The following is a 12,331-nucleotide window of genomic DNA, read 5'->3' as shown; positions in this document are numbered from 1 at the left end:
AGGCGGGCGTCGCGGTAGAAACATCCGGCTCCGCCCCCCGCAGGTTCTGATTGGACGGGAACGCGTCTGCGCAGCCCCGGCCTGGAGGCTGTTTCCTGGAGTCTGCCTTGGGGTCCGCCTCGCGGCTGCGGCCTGAGGGACGCTAGGTGGCGGCTCCCCCGTGCTCGGGAGGCGGGCAGAGCAGCCAGCGGGCTCCTCCGAGACCCCCGGAGGACTCCGAGGGTGCATAAGAGACTTCCGGACCTGGGGCCGCGGGAGGGGCTGTTAGCAGGCAGCTTCAGGCCCCCACGTTCGTGTGTCCAAGGCCCCATCGTTTCCAAAGGAACGTGTTTTCAAGTATGGCTTCAGATCCTGTTGTATCATATATGCCTACAGTTGTTATTTGCCAGCTTGAAATATTTTACTGTGTTGATATGATGAATATACACTAGAGGAATGTTTTAGTTAAGCCTTTATTTTCTGCTTGCAAGCTCAAGTTAATTCAGATTTTAACAGAAATGAACACATTTTCTTGGGCCCTGAGTGTCTGAGTGCCTGGTGGATGACAACCCCAGTTTCACCACTTTAGAGACTAGAGTGCTTGTTTGCTTGCTAAATGCCTAGCACTGCCTGGACTGGGGCAGAAGCTGGAAACTCTATCCCTCTGTCCCAGGATGAACTGGAAAGGGAGCAGGGACATATACCCAGTTCCCTGATGGGATTCTGGGCACCCCAGTGCAGCACCAAACACAGCGCCTCTTCTTCCAACCAGGATGCTGGAGGGGCGGCGAACTTGGGCTTGGGTGTGCTGACCGAGTGTGTCCTGCCCAGAGCGGTGGCCCGGTCAGCAGCGTTGGTCGCTTGGTCAGCAGTGCTCTGGCTGGAGAATTAGTTCTGTGGAGTAACTGGACATGAATGGCTTCAGTCACGTCTTTCTTGATTGTCACACTTCACCTGCAGTAGTGGCTTTCTGGCTACTGCAGGTAAAATAGTTGCAGAGCTGTGGTGAGAGTTATAGCTGATGTTGGGGGCAAGCACCTTGGCACGATTAGCTAATCATGCACTAGAATCACATATGGGCACAGGTTCGCCCCTTCCCGTCCAGCTCCATGCTTGTAGCCTGGGAAAGCAGTCCTGGGCAGCCCAAAGCCTTGGGACCCTGTGCCCTCATGGGAGACCGGAAAGAAGCTCCTGGCTCTTGACTTTGCGTTGGCTCAGCTCCGGCTGTAGTGTCCACTTCGGGAGTGAGCCAGCAGATGGAAGATTTCTCTGTTGTCTCTCCCTCTATCTGTGAATCTGCCTTTCCAGTAAAGTTTTTTTCTTTTAATAAGACGGGGGTGGAGGCTGAAGTTAAAGCAGGAGCATTTTTATATCATAGTCAGGTGTCTTCAGTTTTATCCCCTGCACAGAAGTATCTGATTGGAATATATGTGCAGACGCGGTGACATTTTGAGAAGGGTCTGTGATAATTCACATGCTAGATGTCCAAGTTCACCTTACATTAGAAATCCTTGAAATAACCAACCGAATAATTGTGCTTAGGAACTTAACCCTGTTTTCACACTTTGGAGTAAATCAATTCAATTGACTCAACTTCAGTCGCATCCCATCCTGACAAAGTATTGCCTCAGTGTTTGTTAATTCTCGGCACATTCTCCCCAGGGCGGGTGGGCGGATAGGTGTATTGGTTTGTTTCATTGAAATTGAGCTGCTAGTGCTCTGGCTGAACAGCGTCCTGCGCTGGGAAGGACTGGGGCAGGTGTCGGGATGTCAGGCCTGGGTGCGCTGTTGCACATGACATCAGTACTAGATTTCCTTGGCACAAGTGCCTGAAACATACAACTAGCAGAGCCTCCCGATGGTGCACTGTGGGAGGCAGCCAGGAAGGTTCCCCTGCTGGGTTCCTGCGTCCCTTGTGGGAGTCCTGGATGGGGAGTTCAGCTCAGAGCTTTATTTCTGGCTGTGGAGAGACTGGGAGCCAGGTGGACTTTATATATAAATGAATGAATAAATGGAACTTGTGGCTCTGAAAAGTCCCTCTGTTTTTAAGGTTTTATTTTTGGGTCCAGCATGGTAGCCTAGTGTCTAAAGTCCTCGCCTTGCATGCGCTGGGATCCCATGTGAGCACCAGTTTGTATCCTGGCTGCTCCACTTCCCTACTAGCTCCCAGCTGTGGCCTGGGAAAGCAGCAGAGGATGGCTCATAACCTTGAGACCCTGCTCCAAAATGGAAGACCCGGAAGAGGCTCCTGTCTTCAGCTCCAGCTGTTGCGTCCCCTTGGGGAATAAACCAACAGGATCTTTCTGCCTCTCCTCCTCTCTGTAAATCTGACTTTCCAATTTAAAAACATTATTTTTGTTTGACAGGTAGATTTTACAGAGAAGGAGTGACACAAAAAGATCTTCTATCCACTAGTTCACTTCCCAGATGGCCGCAATGGCCCAAACTCTGCCACTCCGAAGCCAGCAGCCAGGAGCTTCCTGTAGGTCTCCCATGTGGATACAGGGTCCCAAGGCTTGGGTCATCCTCTGTTGCCTTCCCAGGCCACAAGCAGGAAGCTGGATGGGAAGTGGAGCAGTCAGGTCATGAACCAGCCCCCACACTGTAGGCAGAGAAGTCTGATCTGCCACCACACCAGCTCCGTCCCAGGGGGCGGGGAGGGAGGAAGACTTCTGAAGAGTGAGCCAACAAGTGAGACGTTTTCTCTCCCTCCCTGTGTGCCTTTGAAAGTTCTGTTTCATGAAACATGCATTGTGTTTGTGCATTGGGGACAGATACTGTAAAGTTTGAATGCATAAAAAGCATCCCTCGGGCCTGGCACGATAGTGTAGCAGTTAAAGTCCTTGCCTTCAATGCGCCGGCATCCCATATGGGTGCTGGTTCTAATCCCGGCAGCTCCACTTGCCATCCAGCTCCCTGCTTGTGGCCTGAGAAGGTAGTCCAAAGGACAGTCCAAAGCTTTGGGACCCTGCACCTGCATGGGAGATCTGAAAGAAGCTCCTGGCTCCTGGCTTCGGGTTGGCTCAGCAGCAGCCATTGTGGCTGCTTGGGGAGTGAACCATCGGATGGAAGATCTTCCTCTCTTCCTCTCTTCCTCTCTGTATATCCGCCTTTCCGATAAAAAAAGTCTTAAAAAAAGCATCCCTAATCAAATGGTGGTCTTACAGCCCAGCGCTGGTTCGGGTCGGCACTCTCCTCGGAAACCTTGCAAGCAAAATGTGCTCTTCACAGAGCAGCTTATGGCTCCCAAGCCCCATCTTTGTCTCCCTTTCCCATCTGTGGGGCTGTCACTTCCTCCTCAACTGGCCCTTGCAGCTCTGGCAGTATCGCTCTGATGGCCTGTCTCACCATCTTCCATCATTGCATCTTTTATTTCCAAATGATAGATTTTTGTTGTTTATTTTTATGACGTTTGCATAGTTGAGGAGGATGTATGCCCATGTGGACCACTGGTTAGGGTGGGAAAGGTCAAGGAATCGGGGCAGGTGGATGAGACAACTGCCTCCACTTCTTTTCCTTCCTATATCTGGGTAGAGGGGATGGAATCGTAAGAGGGCCACTCCCAGCATCCCAGCCACGTCAGTACCTGGGATGGGGACCAGCCAGTCGGTGTCATCCGAGGGTATTTAGATTTTTGAACATTTAAGGTTTGTACCACATTGTTCTGGCAGCTGGCTCTTGCACTGTTAGTCAAACAGGGACCCGGGCTTCAGAGACATTTTTTAATTTTGGTGTCCATGTCTGGGATGACATTAAGAAGCTGTGTGAGCTCCATGTGGGCAAATGTGCTGACTGGAAACTCCCCAGCAGTCTCAGTGGTTGTATTTGTAAAGACTCCCCAAGGAAGAGAGCAAGCTGTGCCTTCTAAATGGCAGGTGTGTCCCAGGTGAAGACCAAAGGATATGCTGTGAGAACAAAGGCTGTGCAGCAAGCCCAAACTGTGTGTGTCCGCTGTTTAGTCGGCAGAAGGTGGATTGTGTTGGTTTTTGGTTTTGTTGATGTTGACCTTGTGTTCATTGTTGCATTGACTGGGGCTCCCCTGGCCGTCATGGCTGTGTGAGAACTGCACGGCACACTGCCCACAGTGAGGATTGTACGCATGGAAGAAGCACAATGCAGTAGTGTACATTAGCCCTGGGGATGGGGGCATGGAGGATGGCTGAGACTAAAGGCAGAAGTCCGCAGGAGGGCTGGGGTGACTGCACTGTCCTCTACAGAGGATCCGGCCAAACCCATGAGTGTGCAGGCTCTGGGCAAAAACCCAAACCGATGAGATGAAGGCTACACTGGTTTCCATTTTTTAGTGTGGCAGTTCTGTCACTCACTTTTTAAGATCTTTTTTTTTTTTTGGAAAGGCAAATAGGAGAGACAGGAAGATCTTCCATCCGATGGTTCACTCCCCAAGCGGCCACAATGGCCTGAGCTGAGCCAACCCGAAGCCAGGAGCTCCCTCCAGGTCTCCCACATGGGTGAAAAGTCCCAAGGCTTTGGGCCGTCCTCGACTGCTTTCCCAGGCCACAAGCAGGGAGCTGGATGGGAAGCAGGGTCACCGGGATGGCAGCGTGTGCAAGGCGAGGACTTTAGCCACTGTCTACCATGCTGGGTCCTGTCATTCACTTTTGTACACAAAGACACCGATCTTTGAAAACTCTTGTTAGTCTGCAAGCATATTTTGTTTGAAATAAATAAATGTATCAGTTTGTCAGCCATTCAGGCTGTCTGGGCTTGATGCTGTGGTTGGTGTCTCTAGCCAGTTTGTAGACACAGGTGCCGCTGGCCCAGCTGTCCAGGCCCATGTCTTGTTGACCTCTGCTGTTTGCATTCAGCTTGCAGATCTCCATGTGGGTGCTTGGGAGGAATCAGAGCAGAACTCTTTTGTACCCTTGGCAAGTTTCCCTATTCAAAAGAGAAGAATAGCAGGGAGTGAGACACACCCTCGAGGAGATACCTATGTAAAGGATTAGGCAGCTGCAGTGTCCCACACACGCTGTCCCGCTCCTTGTCCACGGAGAAAATGCTGCCCACACCAAGGAGCTGGCTTTGGTTCTGCATCAGAACAGCCCTGGTCCTAGGGAATCAGTGGAAAAGGGAGTGTTACCAACTCTACCGATCACAGGCCACCCTAGAGGGAGCTCAAAATTACTGTCGTAACCTTGACGGATACCTCCCTAATGATTGGAACCAGAACATTCCCGACTTTATCCAGGACTCCCTGGAAGAAGGGACCAAATGGTGGATCAGGCAAAAGTCGATGCCCATGAGCGAACCACAGGAAAAGCGTCCAGGTAAAGCTCCAGGGTTACCCATTTGTGAAGGAAACTTCCTCAAGTTTTATTATAAGAGGGGAGTGGAAAAATGAGCTTAACCAAAAATGGGTCCCTTTGTCTCATTCCCCCTCGTTGCGCTGTTCTATCCTTTGCTTTGTGAAACAAAGCAGAGGAGAAGCTTGTACATCTTAATCGAGGCATTGCATAGGATCCTAAAGGGGAAAAGGGATTTTTTTTAAGTTTTATTTATGAAAGGGAGAAAGAGATTTTTCCACCTGCTGGTTCAGTTCCCAAGTGCCTCCAGGCCAAATCCAGGAGACATATTTGTCTCCAATTTTCCTAATGCAAAAATGAGAAATATCTTTGATCTTTCCTACCTAAATAGAAGCAAAATGTTGTGCAGTAGTTTTGCTTTTGAAGAATCCAAGTGCAATTCTATCACTCAAGACATTAACATCAGGCTTACATCCATCCTGATATTTGTGATGAAAAAAAACAACCCACTATAGGTGGGAGCAGGCAGGGCTGGCCTGTCTTCCATCTGTTGAAGCCAGTCAGGTGTGGTTTCCGTATTTTTGGAGGCTCGTCTGGGTGTCTTTCCACAGATGGCGTTGTCCGTCCACTGCTGGTCAACTGCACTCTGGTGTCCAAGACCTTGGGGCAGACCAGGTTGGAAGAGGACTCATGCACCAGTAGACATTACTTCATCTGTAAAGTTGGTGAGTGACAGCTAGTGCCACCAAAGACCCCAAGTTTTAGAGGTCACCTTGAAGAGGGCCCGTGTGGGACAGGAGTGAGATGGGCCAGATCTGGACTCCTTGGTTGTGAGGGAGGCTGTGTGTGCTTGCAGAGACGTCCTTGTGTGCCCCACACAGAGCCTTGCTGTCCCACTGGTGTCTTGATCGGACAGAGTTGGGGGGCCATGGAAAGGCTGACTGTCCTCTCGGGCGGCCCACACCCCCGCACTCACAGGGAAGAATGGGAACACAAGGGAGGAAGGGAGGATGTGGCATCCCGGGAAACAGGTGAGGGTGAGGCGGTGTGCCTGACCTGGTGGTGATCTTCTTGTGCAAGCTTTGCTTCTGCGGGAGGTGGTTCCAGCACTCAGCTTTGCACAGTGTCTGTCTCTTTAGCTTCGGGGTGCTCAGGGATGCTGTGAGGTTATATTCTCATTGAACTGTGAAGCATCTGCGGACAGCTACAGCAGAGTGTGCAGTGGTTTGCTCTGCTCTAGGAACCAGAGGCAAGCAGGTCCCCAGCATCTCAGAGGGTCAGTGGTGACACTCCTCGCCCCGCCCACTAGCACTTAATGGTCTTTAGGGTGTATTTGGCAGTGATAGTATGCCTTCCCCTGAGGGCCACAGCCAGGAGCAAGGAGATCAAGGCGTGAGGGGAGTGGCCGTGAATTCCATCCCCATGAAAGGCTTCCCTATGGCCAGCCGCCTTGGAACTAGGTCCCTCTGAGCTGGTCATTCTAGGAGTTTCCTCTGTCCTGCCTACTTCCAGCACTGGGAGAGTGACTTGGCATCTGTTTTTCACTCTTAGTTATTTTAAATTTTTTTAAAATTTATTTGCTAGATATTTTCTACCTTCTGGGTCACTCCCAAAAAGCCAGTAAAGGCTAGAACTGGGCTAGGCCAAAGCCAGAAGCCTGGAATTTGACCCAGGTCCCCCACATGGGTAGGAGGGATCTGAGTTACTGAGCCATCAGCTGCTGCTGCCTCAGGTCTGTGTCTGCAGGGAACTAGCTAGATTCCTGGGGCCACAGTGCGAGGTTGGGGGGTGAGGGAAATCGCACGCAGGCCTTGTGACCCACGGGCATCCTGATCAGAACCTTACCTCATGGCTGAGTGCCCACCCCTGGTTGGCAGTTTCTTGACCTAAATGCTTATCCCAGTGATTGCACCCCTGTGTGTTTGTGGCAGAGAAGTGAAATCCTGCGCTCACGCGGTGCAGCCGTGAGTACTCCCAACCACTTTTCTCAGACTCAGGCGACCTGGAAGCGCAGAGTGGTGACTGGTTGTGGGGCGTCCGTGGCGGGGAGCACAGCTTGGCCATGAAAGGGACAGGCCACTGAGGCACACAGCACCCAAATCTCCAAGTCACACCAGGGGAACAGAACAGTCCCAGAAGGCAGTGTGCTGTGTGGATTGTGATTTTTGCATTCCTTCACATAGCAGAGTTACAGGAAAGGAGAGCGAAGGAGAGGTTGGCAGGGTTGAGGAGGGAGGTGGGCATGGTCACAGAGGGCAGTGCCCAGGGAATCCTGGGAGAATCTCTGCATCCAAACTATCAATGTTAACATCCTGGCAATACCATAGCACCCCAGATGTCACCTTGTGGGGAACTGGATAAGAATGCGTGGTATTGGGGCCCGCCCAGTGGTGTTGCCAGCTAATCCTCCACCTGCATACCATATTGGCACCAATTCAAGTCCCAACTGCTTCAGTTTTTTCTTTTTTTAATTTATTGAAAAGACAAGGCAGTGTCATTGTGTTCCTGTTAAAAATTTTTAACTAGGAACAATTTTAAGGGATATGCCTTTACTTTTTCTAAAGATAGATTTATTTAATTTTTTAAAAGATTTATTTATTTTTATTACAAAGTCAGATGTACAGAGAGGAGGAGAGACAGAGAGGAAGATCTCCATCCAATGATTCACTCCCCAAGTGACCGCAACGGCTGGTGCTACGCCGATCCGAAGCCAGGAGCCAGGAACTTCTTTCCGGGTCTCCCACAGGGTGCAGGGTCCCAAAGCTTTGGGCCATCCTCAACTGCTTTCCCAGGCCACAAGCAGGGAGCTGGATGGGAAGTGGAGCACCGGAGCTAGGACCATAAGGGATACCACAATTGTAGGTGGAGCTTTAGCTTGCTACCCGTATTGGACCCTACTGCTTGACTTCTCCAGCTACCTGGGAAAGCAGTGGAGGACGCAGCCGTGTGGCAGACCCAAAACAAGCTTCTGGCGCCTGGCTTTGCAGCAGCTCCGCTTCAACCATACGGTCATTTGGGGAGTGAGCCAGTGAGTGAAACATTTTCTTTCCCTCCCTTCCCTCTTTCCCTCCTTCCCTCCTTCCATCCTTCCTCTTGCTCTCCCTGTAACTCTGACTTGCAAGGCTCCCCTCCCCAGTATTTCCTACATCTTGTTTGCAAGCCTGCAACTATTCCCATATAATAAACTACATCTTTTTTCAGAAGATTTTAGAAATACGCCCAGCGTGCACATGCATATCACCTATAAAGTGTCCTTGAACATAGAGAAGGCGGATTGAACATAGACAGCCTTCCTCACCCACCAGGGTGGTGCTCTGTAGGGAGATGGGCACATCCACGCATCACTGGTGAGGCTGGGGCAGCAGCACGTTCCCATCTGCCCTCGGTGCAAGTGGATGCCTCCTAGGACTCTGCCCCAGGAGTCTGAACAGGACACAGAGAGCCCAGGCACAGGTGACATGCTGTGGCTGTCTGTGATGGCAGAAGGACAGCAGCAGCCCGTAGGCCACAGACGGTCATGAGGACGCTTGTGTGCAACAAGGGGCTCTCCCTGGGCTGTTTCTATTTGAAGAAGCAAGCTGAAAAGTAGGGTGCCACCTAATACAGCTGAGGGGCCTGGCATGGTGGTACAGCAGGTTTCAGTCCCAGAAGCCCCGCTTCTGATCTGGCTGCTTGTTAACACACCTGTGAAGACAGCAGAGGGTGGCCCACGTGCTTGGGCCCCTGCCACCCACATGTGAAGTTCCAGCCTCCTGGCAAGAAAGATCTGATTTGGGTGTAGAACATCTCAAAATTGATGCAGAGATTTTTTTTTTTTCATATTCCCATTTTTAAAAAGATTTATTTACTTTTCTCAGAAAGGCAGATTTACAGAGAGGAGAGATGGAGAAAGAACTTCCATCTGCTGGTTCACTGCCCAAGTGGCCAGAGCTGAGCCAGTCTAGAGCCAGAAGCTTCTTCTGGTTCTCCCCCGTGGGTGCAGGGTCCTGAGGCTTTGGGCCATTCTCTACTGCCAAGCCACAAGCAGGGAGCTGGAAGGGAAGTGGAACAGTCAGGATGTGAACTTGTGCCCATATGGGATCCCAGTGTGTGAAGGGAGAGGATTAACCAGTTAAACCAAGCCCACTCTCTGCCCTCAACCTTGATTTTGATCTTGGGCTTCCAACCTCCAGATGTGAGAAGTAGATATTTACTCTCCCCAAATTACCCCACCTGTGCTAATTACCCCACCTGTGCTAATCTGGTATAGCAGCATAAAGCAGACTAAATCCAGAATACAAGCGTAAATCAAAATGTGGAGAGATCCGGGGTCAGCATTTGTGGCATAGTGGCTCAGATCCCAGCTGTTGCACTTCCGCTCCAGCTCCCTGATAGTGGCCTGGGGATAACAGGAAGGACAGCCCACGCCGCTGGGCCTCTTGCCCTCAAGCCCGTATTAAGCTGTGTGGGGTTTTCTTTCTTAGGAACACTAGTGACGCTGGGACGATGCAGCTGATTTGAGCTCTGCACAGACCAGCTGGGTCACGTGTGGGTAGGACCGTGGGGATCTGTAGGGGTGGGAGAACAGGTGCGTCATCTCCTGGAGCTGGCAGATGCTGCAAAGGGGCTGTGTTTGGCAACAGAAGCCAGGGAAGGGCTCCAAATGCTGTCGGCTTCTCCGTGGGTTGGAGGACAAGGTCATCGCTTGACCTGAGCGTGAGGATTCTGGACGTTGAGTAGACAGGAGAGGCACACGGAAGAAGGGGAGAGTTGAGATGAAAGGAGCAGCGGTGCACCAGGGAGCATAGACAGCCACAGGAAGTTCATGGTCCCGATCCTGGGTAGGGATGGAGCCAACGTGGCTGCGAGCTCCCCCAGCACGAGTGAGAAAATCAGGCACAGGGCCAAGAAGGGTACATGTGCAAGGGCACGCCCAGCCCCTGAGCTCCAGCAGGGCTCCCAGGAGAATGTCCTGCCTCGTGGGTCATTTCTCCAAGGGAACACGAGTGCCTATCTGACAACGCTGACTCATGAGGTAGCTCTCCCTTGAGAGGCTGTCTGGCATAAAGTGATGTGACTGCACGCCATGCTGGCACTACAAGCAGGAGCTTAGCCAGCTGTGCCACAATGCTGGCTCCCCTCTCCAGTATTTGCTACATCTGTTTGCAGACTTCCTGTGGGTGCTGCCATTTAAAAACTGCTAATCAACTTTCTGTCTTGGTGAATGTTTTGTAAACCTACCGGTTAGACCTGTGACCTTTAAGTTAACCTCTGCTTTGACCTCCAAGCACATTCCTTTTTAGATGAAGATGACAATAAAGCAAATGAAAATAACTCAAGATCCAGGAAAACAGAGAGAGAAGTTAAGAAAGAACATGGACAAGACTCAGGTAATCTGCCACTCCTCTCTCCACCTCAGTATCAGGAAAATCAGTTCCTCTCTGACAGGTGCACAGGCGAGAACGATGCTGAAATACGTTACCTGGACATGTACCTGCGGGAGCGCTGCCTGCCTTCCCTTGTGGCTGACCTTTGGCCTTTGCTTTTGTTTTTCTAGATATGTCCTTATTCGTCTTTGCATATATGCCCTTTAAAAAAAGACAATTCTCAACAAAATTTTTCAGTCTAGAAGGAGAAGTTTCTCTCACCTTCTCTCCCTCCCTTTCTCTCTCCCCCTGATCCCTCCTCCTCCCACCCTGCACTAACTGGGCAAGAGGCTTTAGCCTGGAATGACTTCAAGGAACGTTAGGATTGATCATGAAATCCCCTGACAGACCTCAGAAGCAGATCTGCTGGTCAGTCACAGGAGCCACCCTCACTGCTGTGAGTGTCGTCCATCCCGGCCAGCAAGCTCTTAGCATACAACCCTCAGGAACTCCTTAGAAAGTGTCAGGCCACAGCCCTGGAGAGCGGGGAATCTCTGAATGGAAAGGGTGTCTTTCGTCATGACAGATGGCAAGGCTCGGGTCCCTACGCGGGTGCCCACGTTCCCCACAGCAGCGTGGCATCAGCAGCTGCCCATGTTCTAGGGCCAGACCTGAGAGCATTTGCTGGTGATCCTCAGGGAAAGGAGGTTGCGCAGCAGATGACTGCACACAGAGGCAGGACAGTGCACAGGTGGACAGCCTGCTGGGAGAAGCGCCTGCTGTGCCTCTTGGAGGGCACATGCAGAGGGGGTCGGCTCGTCTGCCAGGTGGAATTAAGGCAGAAGCCGAAGCATGACACGTTTCTACCTGTGACGTCTCCCTTGTGGGCAAGATCCAAGCATGCAGCCTGCAGGCTCCTCCTCGCACCCTGGCAGGTGCTCGCGTGTAGTGAAACAGGGCTGTTCCCTGTGGGAAATGTTTCTGTAAGTGTTTATTTTTAAAAAAATCGATTGATTTGAGGACAAAGTGAAAGGCAGTGAATGAGAAGGAGCTCTTCATCCGCCAGTTTGCTCCCCGTGTGGTTGCAGGGTACTGGGCCAAACCAAAGCCAGGAATCAAACTGCATCTGGGTCTCCGTGTGGGTGCTGAGCCCAGGTGCCAGGGCCGTCTTCTGCTGCGCTCTTGGGTGCTTTAACAGGAAGCTGGATCGGAAGCAAGGCAGTGGGGATGCGAACTGGCATCCGTGTAGGATAGCGGCACCGCAGGTGACTGCTAGGTTGGTATGCCACACCGCCAGCCTTCCATCTGCAACTTCATTTTTGTCGTTTCTTTCCATCAAAGAAAAAAAAATGAATTCTCTTTCCAAAACCGTAAGGAAGATTTTATTGGGGACTGTTGGGACAGGTGACAAGACCCTCCTGGTAGGAGTAAGAGGGGAGAAGGGACTCAACTGTAAAGAACATGCGCAAATGGGAATTGTAATTAAGAGCCAGCTAGCAGTGTGTTCAGAAACCCGGGGAAGGGGTGGGGCTTCTGCTTACCCTATCCCGACAGGACTCTGGAGGAGTTAGACCAGTCAGAGATGGCCAGGGAGGAGACCCAGGGGATACATCTAAGTGTCTACTTTTTATGTCCTTGGGGATAAAAAGACCCATTTTTCAGACCAGGTAGGTTGTCATTGGCTCAAGGCCTCCGAGTTGAAGGCAAAACCAGCTCTTCTCCCATTGGTAGCATCTGCCTTGGTAG

Source organism: Ochotona princeps, chromosome 16 (assembly GCF_030435755.1).
Source record: "Ochotona princeps isolate mOchPri1 chromosome 16, mOchPri1.hap1, whole genome shotgun sequence".
Taxonomy (NCBI): domain Eukaryota; kingdom Metazoa; phylum Chordata; class Mammalia; order Lagomorpha; family Ochotonidae; genus Ochotona; species Ochotona princeps.
Note: the sequence above shows the minus strand (reverse complement) of the source record.